This window comes from Calidris pugnax, unplaced genomic scaffold (assembly GCF_001431845.1).
Source record: "Calidris pugnax isolate Ruff unplaced genomic scaffold, ASM143184v1 scaffold86, whole genome shotgun sequence".
NCBI classification, from domain to species: domain Eukaryota; kingdom Metazoa; phylum Chordata; class Aves; order Charadriiformes; family Scolopacidae; genus Calidris; species Calidris pugnax.
This window is the reverse complement of record NW_015090843.1, coordinates 1,749,086-1,764,661: the sequence shown is the minus strand read 5'-3', so window position 1 is coordinate 1,764,661 and position 15,576 is coordinate 1,749,086. Positions and strand designations below refer to the sequence as shown.

Genomic DNA, 15,576 nt, shown 5'->3' with positions numbered 1-15,576 from the left:
ATTACACAGCGATAGCCTGATCTGTCCAGAATCAGCCCACAATCTGTGAAAGTGCAACGTGAGCCCGCATTTTATGACAATCTGTGCCTTTAGCAAAAGGTACCAGGTGGCAACATCACTGGAGACTGAAAGAGAAAATCTGAGGGAGTATATTAAGCAAAAACAGCTGTGGATGAAATCTATGAAAGGTATGGACAATTTTCCTCAGTGGGTGGGTCAGGATGTGACATAGGTGGAAGACCCTCATTTTTCAGTTAGAGGAACCTGCAGTAGTTCTATCCATTTTCTGAAATAAAGAGTGCAAGCTCGATCTCCAGGGGCTGGCTGAGTTACAGATGTGATGCAGGTCTGTGTAGTACAGGCTCTACGATGCTGGCCAGAGCTCTCCTTGATGGCCAAAAGCCTCCGAGGTCAAGCAAAGCTTTAGGCAGTGCTGTAAATCATAAAAAAACCTCTGGGATTTGTGCTAAAAGAAACACAGCTGAGAAATATTTTGAAAAGAGGACAGAAATGGTAGGAGTTCTTCACAGCAGAGAATAAAAACAAGCCAGTGGAAAAGGAGCTGTTGGAAGTAGGAGGGTGCCGTGGTGGAATAACTTAACCAGGGTTCCAGGGCCTTTGCCTTTCATTCACCAGCACAGCATGGACTTTCTTTCATCTCCAGTCCTTTTCTCGACCATCAGCACCCAAACACACCTGTGTCCACCACCTCTTTGTTGCCCAGTAATGTGAACACACGCTTTGCATTGAGAAATGTCCAGCTTTGGCTCAGGGGAAACTATGTGCCTAAATAACCATTTTTCAAAGCTGCCAGGAAACTTGTCCTCTCCCCAGTATCAGTCACACCCATTTATCACAAATGAAAGATCTTGGGAAGGGCAGAGAAACATTATTATTCATAGGCAGATTCCTCCTGCATTGGAGTTACTGGGCATCCTTAGCACACAGAGAGCTTTCCCTTGGAAGTCACCTTCCAGGTAACAAAGGAACTTTAATTCTATTTAAACATAAATCATGATTTCTCTTATTTTCTAGTCAGCTCCTTATTTAACATATAAACCCTAGCAATCAATATCATCAATGAGTATGTTTAGATTATTTATTTTGCATGGCTTTAGCTAACTAAAAGCAGTCCTTGGTATCAAACCAGAAAGATCCCCTCATTAGGAAGAATGTAACTGAAGTTTGTGCTAATCTTATCAGTCACCAGCAAAGCCACCCACTGGGATACAGTGCTTACCTGGGGCACCCTGCAAGCAAATTGAAGTGTGCAGAACTCAAACATTTTAAAAAAAACAAGAAGATTAGACAAACTGGATTGTCACTTCACCATACGCTGAGATCTGGTGTTGCTTTAACATTCTTAATAGCAGTGCGGATAACAATTATACTAGAGACCAACAGAGATAAGATGCTTTTTTTTAAACTCTACAAGAGAGAAGACTTAACAGTTGTCTTTCAAGCACTAGGCAGGCTTAACAGCACAGGGCTGCCAGCTATGTGGAGCCATTGTTCCACCAAACTTTGCATTGAGAAATGTCCAGCTTTGGCTCAGGGGAAACTATGTGCCTAAATAACCATTTTTCAAAGCTGCCAGGAAACTTGTCCTCTCCCCAGTATCAGTCACACCCATTTATCACAAATGAAAGATCTTGGGAAGGGCAGAGAAACATTATTATTCATAGGCAGATTCCTCCTGCATTGGAGTTACTGGGCATCCTTAGCACACAGAGAGCTTTCCCTTGGAAGTCACCTTCCAGGTAACAAAGGAACTTTAATTCTATTTAAACATAAATCATGATTTCTCTTATTTTCTAGTCAGCTCCTTATTTAACATATAAACCCTAGCAATCAATATCATCAATGAGTATGTTTAGATTATTTATTTTGCATGGCTTTAGCTAACTAAAAGCAGTCCTTGGTATCAAACCAGAAAGATCCCCTCATTAGGAAGAATGTAACTGAAGTTTGTGCTAATCTTATCAGTCACCAGCAAAGCCACCCACTGGGATACAGTGCTTACCTGGGGCACCCTGCAAGCAAATTGAAGTGTGCAGAACTCAAACATTTTAAAAAAAACAAGAAGATTAGACAAACTGGATTGTCACTTCACCATACGCTGAGATCTGATGTTGCTTCAACATTCTTAATAGCAGTGCGGATAACAATTATACTAGAGACCAACAGAGATAAGATGCTTTTTTTTAAACTCTACAAGAGAGAAGACTTAACAGTTGTCTTTCAAGCACTAGGCAGGCTTAACAGCACAGGGCTGCCAGCTATGTGGAGCCATTGTTCCACCAATTTAAAGAAGTCAGGGTATCAGCCATGGCTTTCTGGACTGTTACTGCCAGAAGAAACACTTAACTCAGTTAAAAACTCATGATATGAACCACAGCCGTTTGTTGTAATGAGGAGTGTTTGGAAAGTGTTTGGAAAGTCCAACCGACACCTGGAGGCACGTGAACTGGAAATGTGTCCCCATGTGGGGCTGAGCGTTGCCCACCACACCTCCAGCATCGCCCCAAGCCCAGAGATGGCCCCGAAGCCGAAGCAGGAATCTGCAGAGGGGAGGAGGTGCCAGCCCCTCTCAGGAGGCAGGAGGTGGTGTGTCCAACAGGACGCAGACCCCCCGGGAACCCCAGGGCTGGAGATGCACCCCTGCAGCCAGAAGGGGAGTTTGGGGGTTCTGCAGAAGCCGGGAGCGAGCGCGGGATTTACCCGAGATGCACGAACTAAAAACAATGCCCTGACAAACTGGGTTTCAGAGCCAACAGTTTGAATTAATTCCCCCTGATTGCCCGAAGGGCGCAGAACAGGGCATTTGTGTGTGTGTGTGTGGGCAGGAGCTCCCCTGGGTGAGCAGGGCGCCCCAGGAGCAGCCACAGCCAACGGCAGGTCTGGTCCTCACTCACGGCACAGCACAAATAGTGAGGCTTTGCCTACCCACAGCCCCACACACGCAAAACCTGCTCCAAAAACTCCAATTTCCCCTGCAATTTGGGCATCCCCTTCTCACAGCCCCAGGTTACGTTCTCCTCTGACTTAAAAAATTCAGGCTGTCGGCATTTTCCTCCCCACGACTGTTCCTTCCATTACTGTTTCTAATTGCCTTTTGAGCGTAATTTTGAATCATAACTTACATTTCTGACAGCAACATCACATGGCAATGGGTTCCAGAGTTTACTTCTGCGTTGTGTAACATTTCATCTGGGTTGGTTTTTGTACTGTCCTACCTCCCTATTTCACTCTGCTGCTGTAATCCCTCTCTACTCATTTTCTCCCTGCATTCAGGTTTTTACTCTTTTTTCCTGAGTCACCTTTTTTTTCAGGCTGAAGAGTTTCTCATCTATTTAATCCTTCCTCTTACGGCAGCCAAATTGCAACCCGCTTGCAAGGTACAACCTAAGACTATCGGAGGCACTGCATACACCATACGTACTTCAGACAGCGGTGTTTGGTCACAGCTACTCAGTAAGACAAGAAAATAGCACAGGAGTTCTTACAATTCAAAAAAAAATTGGCCCCTTCGGAGGGGCCCAGAAACCTCTGAGACAGAATAGCAGAAAGAGAAGCTCTTAGAGCAAGTAAGAAAAAAAAAAAAGGCTGTTAAACGTGTTTACAAAAAAAAGGAAATATTACATGCGTTCCTAATACACATTATTGTTTTGGTTGTTTTCCTTTGTTTTTTTTTTTAATGAAAGAAAGCCTCAACAGCATCTAGAACATTCAGAGTAAGGAAGGAGAAACAACATTTGTTTAAAGTAGAGAAAAATGTGGGAGTAAATACAAAACGAGCAGCTGTCACAGTCCCTGAAAATGCTGTGAGAGATGTAGTGGCATAAACCAATCTGACAAAACTATGCTTTTCCAGACAGAAAGTCAAGCTGTTCTATGATTACAAATGGCTCCGGTGAAGAGGAGTACTCATTTGTCGGAGCAATCAGTGCTGGACATGGCACTACACCTTTGGAGTACATTTATTACGAGTCACCCGTGCTACTAGATACAGATCATAAACCTTTTACTGCAATCTTTAAAGACAGCCTGGAGTGGCACTCGGTGCTGCCTTCACAAACTCAAGCCAAAACTGTAGATATACATCTTCTCTTTGGCATATACTGCACCGGTATATTTATCTCTAAAATGCTTAATTGCTGCACGCACCTTTCCACCAGAGAAAAAAAAGCTGTATACGCAGAATGAAAGTGTGATAAATGCTTTTGCAGTCCCAACGCATTTCACTGTTTCCAGAGAAAAAAGGCCATTTATTCTCACAAGCTACAAATGAAGATTCTGTAAGAGAGCGCTGTATGGACAGGGAAGGCCAAACAAGGCTGATCAAAGCTTTAGCTCTTAATATTTTTGAGCATATTTTAAGGAAATTATGAGAAGGGGGTAGAGAGCAGCATATCAGGCCAAGCAGGACAGGGTGTTCATCGTCGTTGATTTATAGAGAAGACTTCGCAAGTTTCAGAGCAACCTACAGAACAACACCCTGCCTATGTCTTTTTGCTCCAACCTTCATTATATCTGCATAACTTTCTGCAGGGACAGCTTGGATCACGGTGAATCAGAGAAGAATCCCAGGTTTTGATTCCTGCATTGTACCGATACAGAACCAGAGTAAGTGCTACCACAATCAGAGCCCTAGACCATCCTGAAACACAGATTTCCAATATTTTCCAGTTTGCAAGAGCATGGGCTGGAGTAACTCCATTCTGACTCCTGATTTGCACCAATGTTGGTCAAAATAAAACTTCGCCCACTGTATGACTAGAAGTAGATGTGGGTACTTCCACCTAACAGATGGGAAACACAAACTCAGATAATGGGAATACACACATGGAAACTGCTGACGCCTCTTAGGAAATTTGTGTCATTACGGCAGAGAGTTAGGACTGATTTATTCCACTTGAAAGGAAACAATTACCTTTGGATTATTGCTGATTTCTATCCCAAGGTAGTCTTCCTGCACGATCTATTGGCAAGGCAACTTACCTTGCACTTCAGGGTAATTTTTGCAAGGGCAGAGTGTACCCACAGTTAAGAGAACGGACAAGGGCCTACGATTTTGTAGTGAAGAATTTTAACACTCTTCCCCATTGCATCAATTCCGGTACATGATATCAAGCCTTCATTTTCCACAGTCCATTGGAGTGTGAAAAGGAGAAGAGCGAGTTAGAAGATGCTTCAGAAAGGCCATGGGCAATAAAAAGGCTCCTCATTTAGCCTCATTACCATACAGGACGGGAGCACTTTGGAGAATTATTATTTGCCTGCAGAACTCATAAGGTACTATAAACTAGAGATGAACTGTTTTTGCCAAAGAAGGGGTCAAGGTTATATCATTTCAAAGACAGGAACAAAATTACATTAGTTCATGAGTTCATCTCTGCCTAAAAGGGAAGTGAAGCATCTGATCAAATTAAATTTTTTTGATCAGGGTTCGAGCTCTAACAGGTTTTTCCCTCACAAGGTACTTTCTGTACGTGCCTACAAAATCACAATTAATTCTACTTTCATTGTCAGTAGTCTGGGTTTTCCCAAGGATTAAAAAAGGGGAGGTGGTGTAATAAAGTCATGATAGGTTGTAGGCAGGTGCCACCGTAGACTCATTCTTAGGGTTCAAACAATGCATTTAAAAAGTGGTATTTTCCCTACAGTAGGGAGAGAATTAGTTAATCCTTGTTCAGAGCTTGACTAAGAATATTCAGATTCAAAAAACAAAACAGAAACAGAAATATGACAGGAAGTCGTGTCTTATCTGTATCCATTTCCTCAAAGATAAAAGCAAATAAGGCATCAGACCGAGTGGTTTGGGAGAAATCAGTGGCACGTGGACCCCTCTGCTCTTTGCCCGACTGGTTTATCCGTGAGCTCGGACACATATTCCAAAGTCACAGGGACTGGAAAAGAGTAACGGGTGATGGAAGGAGCTGGTGTGTTTCAGGGGGTGGTGGGTACCACTAGATGGCTGCATCCCCCACCTCATCCACACAGCATCCCCGCCGAAACCTCCGCTGTTTCACGGCTGTACCTGGCACCAGATAGAAATAAAAACCTTCTTCATCCGATTCGATGATTTCTTGGGGCAGCGATACGTGGTGAAACGTTAAAATCTGATAATTAAACAGGGTGAGGTTTAATAATTCGGGGGGGGAGTAGCGAGTGGGGGACAAAAAGGGATCCAGCCGACAGCGTGACCTTTAAAGAAGGGCTGTTGCATATGCACGGTACATGCTTTTCAAGGAAATTTCATGAGGGCTTTTAAGGAGGTAATTAAATGCTGCCACTCTTCACTGGCAGTTCCCACAGTTCAGGTAAATTTTCTACAGCTGATTGAGGCAAAATAAGTTGCATTATGTTATCAATAAGAAACACGCAGGAGTGTACTGCTGTTACATTCCACTAAAATTCTTTGCTTGCTCCAGAAATTCAGAGCCCCAAGCTTTTTGTTCTTAATCCAATGACTTTCATGTACTCATTCACTGCTCACAGTACTCATTTAATCATTTATTGCTGAATGAGATCTTTGCCTTTTCCAAAACCTGTCCCAGAACAGTACAGAGTACGTCTCAAGAGACTTTAAAATGAAGCTTTGCTACCAAAGGGTCTTTTATGTCCACGGGTAACTAGAGCTGTCAGCCTCTTTTCCCAGGCATTTTCCCCCTGCTCTGTGTGGGCACAAGCAAACGAGAACAGAAAACGACGCTGGGCACCCCTGAGTGGCCTGGGATGAAACAATGCTCTATGAGCCAGCACAAAATCACCGGGCTCACACATTCAACAATAAAAAAGAGTATTTTAGCATTTTTTTAAACAATAGTTCAAATGCAAAATGCAGGACCGCATAACGCCCTCCCAGCTCCATCTCTTCCCTCTCCTTTCCCTGCTAAATACATAAAGGAGGGGGGTGTTTGATCCCCAGAGCCTCCCCCAGAGCAGAGAACAGATTTTTCATCTTTAATGTATGCGATGTTTGAATTACCTTTCTTTTTGCAGATATGTCTTTCTCCTAAGGCTGGTCTCAAAAAGCCTGCCTTTGCTGCCAGGCACTGCCCAGCCATCGAGCCGCCCCTGTGAGCACTCGGCTACAGAAATCAGGCCTGGGCTGCCTCACACTGGGCAAGGAGAGGCAGTTAGTAGCCACCTGTGAAAATCCTGGTTTCCATGGCACTGGTGGTGGGAGAAGGCAGCTGTGAAGGGAATGGAGGAGAGGAGGCCGTTGTTGGATGGAGAGTGCCATGCCTTAACCCCGCCGCTGGCTCTGCTCCTCTCCTGGGCTCCTCACCCACCCAGCCCTGGAGCTCTTGGGAGAAAAGAGTGTGCATCAGAAGATGTAAATTATTAAGCTCTGCTTCTGTATTACCAATGCAGCTCACCTTGGCGAGTGGAAGTGCTTGTTTGTTCAAAGACTATGAAATGTTGCATTTTGTGAAATCACCACTTAAGCAGAAGATGCGAATTCTTCTCATTTATCTTAATGGGACATTAACTGGAAATTTAATTACAAGGGAGAGCTAATTATCTGCAGGTTTGCCAAACTGCAGATGGAATCTACTCAATAGAATGAAATCCAAGTGCTGAAGCCAACGCGAACATAAGTGCAGTTTAGCGAGGGGAAAATCTGAACCGAAACCAAATGGAAAGAAGAACGAAATTTCCAGCAGCTCCTGACACAGCACCTCAGCCGAGGCTCCTCTCGCTGCACCGTCCCCCAGCTCAGCCCACAGATCTTCTCTGCCCCTCAGAAATGAAGTCACAGCCCCAGAGGTTCAGGTCACAACACTTCTCACTCCAGACTTTTCCTTCGCCCTTCCCCTGAGCGGGGACCGAGGAAGAGTGAGGACAGAACAAGGCGATCCACTCCCTCCAAATACACTCTCAGCCTCTTGCTATTTTCAGCCCAGGGAATTTCCTGCGTTTGACATGGTTTGTCTATCACTGACCCTCAAAGGGTCTCCATTCCGAGTTTTTTGTCCACTCTCCCCTTGAACTCCTGCTCTGCTTCCAGCCTTGCTCTGCCTGCCCGAGCTCTGAATGCATCCCGCCGCGTTTCCCTTAATTGTGGCCCTGAGGAGAATGGGGAGGGGTGGGGGAAAAGATTTTTTTTTAAAATAAATTGTTTTCAAGTCCTTACTGCTGTGCTGCCCTTCCCAGCCCCAGCCTGCAGAGCTCATGCTGTGCTTCCTCCTGCTGCCTGACAGGAACCTCTGAGCCCTGCAGACAGACAGCATCCTCGGGAAAGCAGCAGGGCATCGCCCGGGGAGGAATTAAATACTTGGGACCGGATCCGGAGCTCAGAACCCGGGTGTAAACCCAGGGTCACGCAGCTGCCATCCGGAAACCTTGCTCTGGGTTTGCTCAGTCGTGGCTCAACTCAGCATCAGGCTTCTGGTTTTTCAAAATCGTCTGGTTTCCAGGCCACAGTGGGGATCGTAACAGAAGCAGCAGATGGAAAAATGGGTTATTTTATTAGTAAAGTGCATTCCTGTCCTAACAGGTATTTCTGCAATGTTTCGATCTCTCTTTTCAAGAATTTTGCCTCCTCACACACTTATAAAGGTACACGGAGGTATGAGTGCATCAATATTTCAGCTTGCCCACTAGGAGCTACTCTGTTTCAGCAGAAAAAAAACTACTCTGCCCCATTTTTCACTTCCCTCTTTGTTCTTTATTCTGTGATGTAATTTTGAAGCTCTGACACTGCATTCAGTCGCAGCTGTGTTAAACAGTCAGCAAACCCAGGCAAGGCACAGAGGGGTTGGGTCAGTGGCAATACTGAAAAACGCCCTGGGAAGGAGCTGGGCTCTTCCTCAGGGGAAAGGACATTCACATCCTGGAACTTCAGGCAAACTGGGAAGTGATGCCCCCTGGAAAAGATTCACTTCTAATTGCAAGTACCTATCAAAACTCTTTGCGTGGTGAATCCCATAGTGAATGTAAGGTCTGTGTTTGATGATCTTGTTAATGTCCTCACACAGTCCTTGGGGAACATCAATCTTCAAGCTCCCACGAAGGACCAAAAGGTCCCTTTCCTTCTCAGTCCCTGGGGCAATCTCTTGCTTGTGTTCTCAGCACATGGCATTATCCGGACCCACCTTGTCTCCTGCTGAACCCCTGGCACTCATGATGAAGCTGACAAAATTGTGTTCAAATCAAACAGATTTCAGCAAACTGGTTGTCACTGCCTGTTTTACCTGTTCCCAGTCACCGGTCTGGAGCAGTTCCTTTGTAGTCCCCCTTCCAGTGACAATGTCCTTACTGCTGCTGTGGTAGATCGGACGTGAACAGTCCATTAAGTAAATACTGACACTTTGCAAGTATAATTAAGAAAGCCGTGCTTCTGCAGGAACCAACACCCGTGGTTTATTTTTGTTGGCCACAGAAAGGTCTGTGATAAAATCTTTTAAGATATTTAAACATTTAAGTAATTTTTAGACCTTTAAGGCAGATTTTGTTCTCAGTCATGAGACAAATAGGGCTTCTTTCACTGTTTGTCTTGTTCTGATATGGGACAACTTCTTCATTGTAGAACAATACTTTGGTTATAATAGTGGCTGTCTTGCTTGGCTTAAAAAGAGAATTGGGATTTCATTAATCTCACTGAAGGCTTTTTCTCACATCTGTTTGTTGGGTGTAGCAGCTCAAAAGGAGAGCAGGAAGTTGTAGCCTTGTTAAGTATGCAATGGTCTTAAAAAGTAACAATACCCTGACAAAACCTCAGTTGACAGTTCTCAGCTAAAAGGACTGCTGTTCTCCAGCCTCCCCTCGTTTCCTTCTTCTGGTTTGCTGGTGGCAGGCAGGAGGGGAGGTCCTCAGTCTCTGGGCTGAAGCGGAAGGAGTTAGTCATTGCTGCCCTGGGAAACTGCCCACCCAGGAACCTGGGGCTTGGGCGAGAAAGACTCACCACAACCAGCTGTGAAAAGTGATGTCATTCTCCAGAGCTGCTCTTTTCTGTATCTCTCCCCAAAACCTAGACAGGAAGTATGGTGCTGTAGAGGAGCACGGTATTGATCAAATGCAAAAGTAGACAGGAAGTATGGTGCTGTAGAGGAGCATGGTATTGATCAGATGCAAAAGTCATAGAACTGCCTGGGTGGGAAGGGACCTTTCAGATCATCCAGTCCAACCATCACCCCAACACTGACAAAACCCATCACTAACCCATGTCCCTCAGCACCATGTCCAACCAGCTTTTAAATACCTTCAGGGATGGGGACTCCACCACTGCCCTGGGCAGCCTCGTCCAAGGCTTTGGGGCCCTTTCAGTGAAGGAATTTTTCCTAATATCCAATCTGAACCTCCCCTGGTGCAACTTGAGGCCACTTCCTCTTGTCCTATCTAAATGTTCCAGCACCAGAGAGACTGGGCTGTCTCCCAGTTGTGCCTTCAGCCAACTGCCGTGAGCAGCTCGGGGCTGCTGTAGATCTTGCAAACAGAGAGGCAAGTGGTGGCAGAGGAGTGATCCGAGCTGAAACCAAACAGCAAACCCAAACTGACCCCTGCCAAGTCGAGGACAGATGAGATGGCCGGTGCTTGTTTCCAGCTGGTTGAAAAAGGGTTTACTGAGAGTTTCACGAAAGCAGCACAAATTCTCACAAGCAGTTGGCTGCTTTTGGCTATTGTTGTCTTCCTGCCCCAGTGAGAAGCAGATTAATGCCAGAAAAATCTCTAATCAGCTGGAGTGAATTAAACTCAGTGTGCATCCTCGGGTGAGCACAGCCCTGCACGTGTGTCGGTGTGTACGGGAGCAGAGCCTGAGGGGCTCGGACCCTGCCAACACCTTCACACATACTTAAGTTTGCTGTGGCAAACAATCCCATTTGGCACATGGAAAATCTCACCATGGTATTGTACAAGCCTGAGAGCTGGCAAGACAAGGACCTCGGACTCAATTATTTCCTACAGCAAAGCATATTTTTGGCACTAAGGAAACGATAGAACCTAGCTGAATAATCCATCACATACACAAACCTTGTATGTCTTAAACCAAAAAGTATTCAGGGAAGGAACTGTATTTTCCCACAAATGGAGTTAGTGTTTAACATACTGTGGGTGCTACCAAAATTCAACTAATAAGTAGAGAAAATAACCTGGCATCATTTATTTTTTTGCTTCTTTCTGGATTTACGAGATGGTTAACAAGAAAAAAAGAAGAAAGTACCGTTTGTTATCATAAATTCTGTGGTTTAATAGTCTTTCACTTACTTAGGTGCAGAAAACTTCAAACTCTACAGATCCATCTTTGTTTTCTAGGTGCTTGGTAGCTTTTGAAAGGTTATTGAAATAACACAGATCTCAGGTTAGCCTCACCCTCCAACACTGATTTCCAGTTCTTGGCTAACAAATAAGCTCAACAGCAGGCAACACTGCATGTGACAATGGCTCCTGGGAGAAAATTCTCTAATCTACCCGGAGTTGGACTAAAATCTCTCATTAATTTCATATGGATCACCAGAGAGCATCTGTGGGGTGACAACAGTTTGTGGATGACACAACTCCAATTGCCCGCGGAAGCCTTCCCTTCGGCACTACCCGTTTCCTAAGACACACAGCCCCAGATTCTGCATTCTTGACTGAAATCATGAAAAGAAAACTCTGTGAATTAAAAAGCTGTGTCATAGGTGACCTGAGGGTACCCCCGATGACTCCTTTTGAGCCAGAACTTATCAGGTCAGCAACTTCTGACTCCTCCTAGCCCATTTGGCTACCTCTATAACCAGCACATAGCAACAGGGAAACATCCCCTCCAGTGACAGTAACTGGCTCCTTTTTGAAGCCCTGTTTGACATTGTCACAGAAAAAAAAGAGGCTTTGATGCAAGCACAAGTGAGAGCCAGGATGGAGCAAGAAGCCCCACTTGCTTTTTTAGAGCTTTTTTAGAGCTCTTTGAAGCCACCAAGTTTCGCCACGCTTGAACAAACCTTTGCAGAAGGTCCTCTATGTGGTCTTGTGACCCAAAAGTTTCATTTTAAGTTTGGAGGGGTCTGGGTGAAAGAAGACATTCAGGAAGAAATGGAGTGAAAGATTTACCCATGTCTTTGAAAGCTTCAGGAATTCTTCAATCAGCTGGCTTGATTTCTAGTCTGAAGTGGGATTTCACTGGAATTTTCCAGTAAAATTTCTAAGACCTTGAATTTTGATCCATCATATGTATGTTTGAGATTAAAATAAAGCAGAAAGAAAAGATCTTGTATTTTAAACCAAGTTGTTCCAATATTTTTAGTAGTCTATCAGTTTTGCAGATTAATTTAGTAAATGTTCCATAAACATTTTTTAATGTCTTAGAACTCAATATTAGGAAGACTGCAGTTACAAACTTTCCTTTCTCTTTTCGTTTTTTTTTTTTTTTCCCAGAAAAATGGCTTGCAACATTCATGTAGTGAGAGGAAGAAAGCAGAGGCAATAAAACACTCTGCTGATAAAAGCAGTATTACTGGTAGAAATTTCTAGGTTTAAATAGTCCTCATCACATTTCTCTTACAAACTTAAGAATATTCTTTATAGCAATTTCGTAATGTAGCTATCTAAAGCTTCTATATTAAGCCCTGGATTCAAGCAGGTATTCATTTTTTGAGACTTTACAGGTACAATTGGTACATTGCTCCTGGCAGACTGGCAAGATAGCATGCAGGAATTATCTCATTTAACTGTAGATCAATGCCATGACTGCAACTATAAAATTGTAGGCAAATTGTACAGTAACTACAAGGTTATTATCAATCACTTTTAGCTCTGCAGTGGTGCAGGAGAGAGGACAGATACCATAATAGGCTCTCTGCTGAGCACATTTCATTAATATACTCTGTTTTCTTCCAGTCTTGCACATCTCTTTCCTCCCCATGGCTACTTTTGTCTTGCTAGTGATAAAAGTAGGGAAATTAGCCCAGGTTCAAGTACATACGTCAGGATCAGTGATGTTTTTCTTCTTGGGTGGGGAACTGGCTGACCCGCTGGGAAGCCTGCCATGTGGGGAAAGGCTGAGAGAAGTGGGTTTGTGCAGCCTTGAGAAAAGAAAGCTTCAGGGAGACCTTATCACCGTGTTCTGGTATTTAAGGGTGGCTACAGCAGCAGGGAGACCTTATCACCGTGTTCTGGTATTAAAGGGTGGCTACAGCGGTGGAGACTCCTTTTTTACAAACAGTCACATGGAGAAGATGAGGGGTGATGCGTACAACTTACTCCAGGGGAGACTCCACCTGGACACAAGGAAAATTTTTCACAGAGAGAACAATCAGCCACGGGTGATGCGTACAACTTACTCCAGGGGAGATGCCAACTGGGCACGAGGAAAATTTTTCACAGTGAGAACAATCAGCCACTGGAATAATCTTCCCAGGGAAGTGGTGGATGCCCCATCATTAAACACTTTTAAGATTCAGTTGGATGGGCAGCTGGGCCATCTTGTCCAGATCCCCAGGGAAGTGGTGGATTCCCCATCATTAAACACTTTTAAGATTCAGCTGGATGGGGAGCTGGGCCATCTTGTTCAGACCGTGCTTTTACCAAAAAGGTTGGACCAGATAATCCTTGAGGTCCCTCAAGGTAGGCATCATTCAAGAGAGAACTGTCTGGTGATGATCTCCAACTATTTCAGACTCATTTTGCAAAAATAATATCTAACCGTATTTCACGAGGCTACCCTAACAAAGAACTTTTCACTAGGCTTTGATGTAAATGTATAGGGACACATTACACCCTCCTGACAAGTGCATCCTCCCAAGGACAGCATTAATTCAACCTGAACAGCAAACAGTTGACTTAAAAAAATACTATAGTTGCTGCGAATGCAGTTTGTAGGCTGATAGTTCGAGAAACTCTGTGTCTGGGATCTGAGTCTATTTTTCTCCCCAAAAAACTGCAGAGAAAAACTGCCGTCCGGAGATTTAGTTCAGGACAAAACAGGTCTGCCAGCCAAGAAACCAACCTGCTGAGTGACTGCGGGCAAGTCATCTGCTCTCTCTTCCCTCTCCGTCTACTTAGAGCGAGAGGATGTCTGCTGGGGCTGCAGCTCGCTCCGTGTGTCTGCAGGGCTCAAAAGACCCCCAGACCTTCCCACCGCACAGGCCTGTGGCTATTACAATGACCATCAATATCACCATCACACCGTTTCCTGGAGGAATTTCATCTCACCCAAACACCCCACTGCTATTTTCCGGTGATTGGCCCAAGCGAGTCCCCAAGTGTGTGAAGCCCTCCAGCTGCCTGGAAACTGAAGTTACAGACGGCTGCAAGAGCAGGAAATACCTCCCAGGATCCTCATAGCTGGCCTTTTAATCCCTTCTCTTTTTGTGTTACCCTCATACAATCTTCTTGTACAGCCAATACAAAACCAATGTGGAAAAAAAAGCCCCTTGCCTTAGTTCATTTGTCTTGATAAGACAGACAAATGCACACACAGATATATTTATATCCCAGAATCACAGAATCTTCTAGGTTGGAAGGGACCTTAAAGATCATCTTGTCCAACTGTCAACTTAACTGACAAAAATAGGCACCCGTATAACAAACAAAAAGCAACACCATCACTAGACCATACCATACACCTCCAGGGATGGTGCCTCAACCACCTCCCTGGGCAGCCCATTCCAATGGCTGATGATCCTTTCCGTGAAAAAATTTTTCCTAATATCCAGCCGGAACCTCCCCTGGCGTAACTTGAGGCCATTTAAAATATACATGTTTTGAATATGGAATGCTGGAAACTTTCTAAATGAAGCAGGAGTCCGAGGTCAGGAAAATTCCACTGAGTTATGGCTAAGTCATGCAAAAATGAGTTGATTTAAATATAGCCTGCCAGTAAAGAAACCTGTTTTCACCTCCATATGTACTATCAAAAAAATCCTGCCTTCAGCAACCAACTTCTCTGTCATCAAACACTTGTGGCCTTGCTGAAATGTGGTTATAAGAACCCCAATATATTAAAACCTCTGAGAAAAATGTGAAATTGATTTCTCAAGACAAAGAGCTGCCTATTGTGAGGGTTCACCGTGTATTCTGGTCACCATGACAATAATTTCCACCCGGCCCAGGGTGTTACCTGGGACACGGCAGGGACCTGACTTACAGGAAAGAGAAAGAAGCACCGCTGAAGATCGAGGTTAAATGACAGGCACAGAATCAAACTCTAATAAGCAATAGGATCAGTTCATGGCTTTCCCCACCACCCGTGTTCCACATCAGCTTTCCATTTCAGCTAAATCAACTATAACACCGGTGCCTTAACCTCCATACACTTTTTTTCTGGAGTTGTTTTTTTTCCCATTTTTTTTTCACCCAGAATCACCTCTTCTTCTCTGTTTGCAAACCAGGCAGCCCCCTCTCACATTTACCAGCATTTACACACCTACACAGCTGTCCTGCTGACTCCACGTTATTCCTCAGAAGAAAAGGCTAATAACGTGCAACAATTAGGATCAGAGCTGGACACATGCCTACATGGAAACACGCCTCAGGTACGGCAAACATAGAATCATAGAATCATAGAGTTGTCCAGGCCAGAAGGGACCTCCAAAGGCCATCTAGTCCAACCTCCCCACAGTCAGCAGGGGCACCCCAACTAGACCAGGT

General features: G+C 44.5%; 1 protein-coding gene across 1 annotated transcript in view; it reads right to left on the bottom strand.

The window, feature by feature from the left end:
* Positions 1–15,576, bottom strand: part of THEMIS (thymocyte selection associated) — a 76,399-nt gene that overhangs the window by 11,219 nt on the left and 49,604 nt on the right. The gene's annotated exons all lie outside the window — the stretch shown is intronic.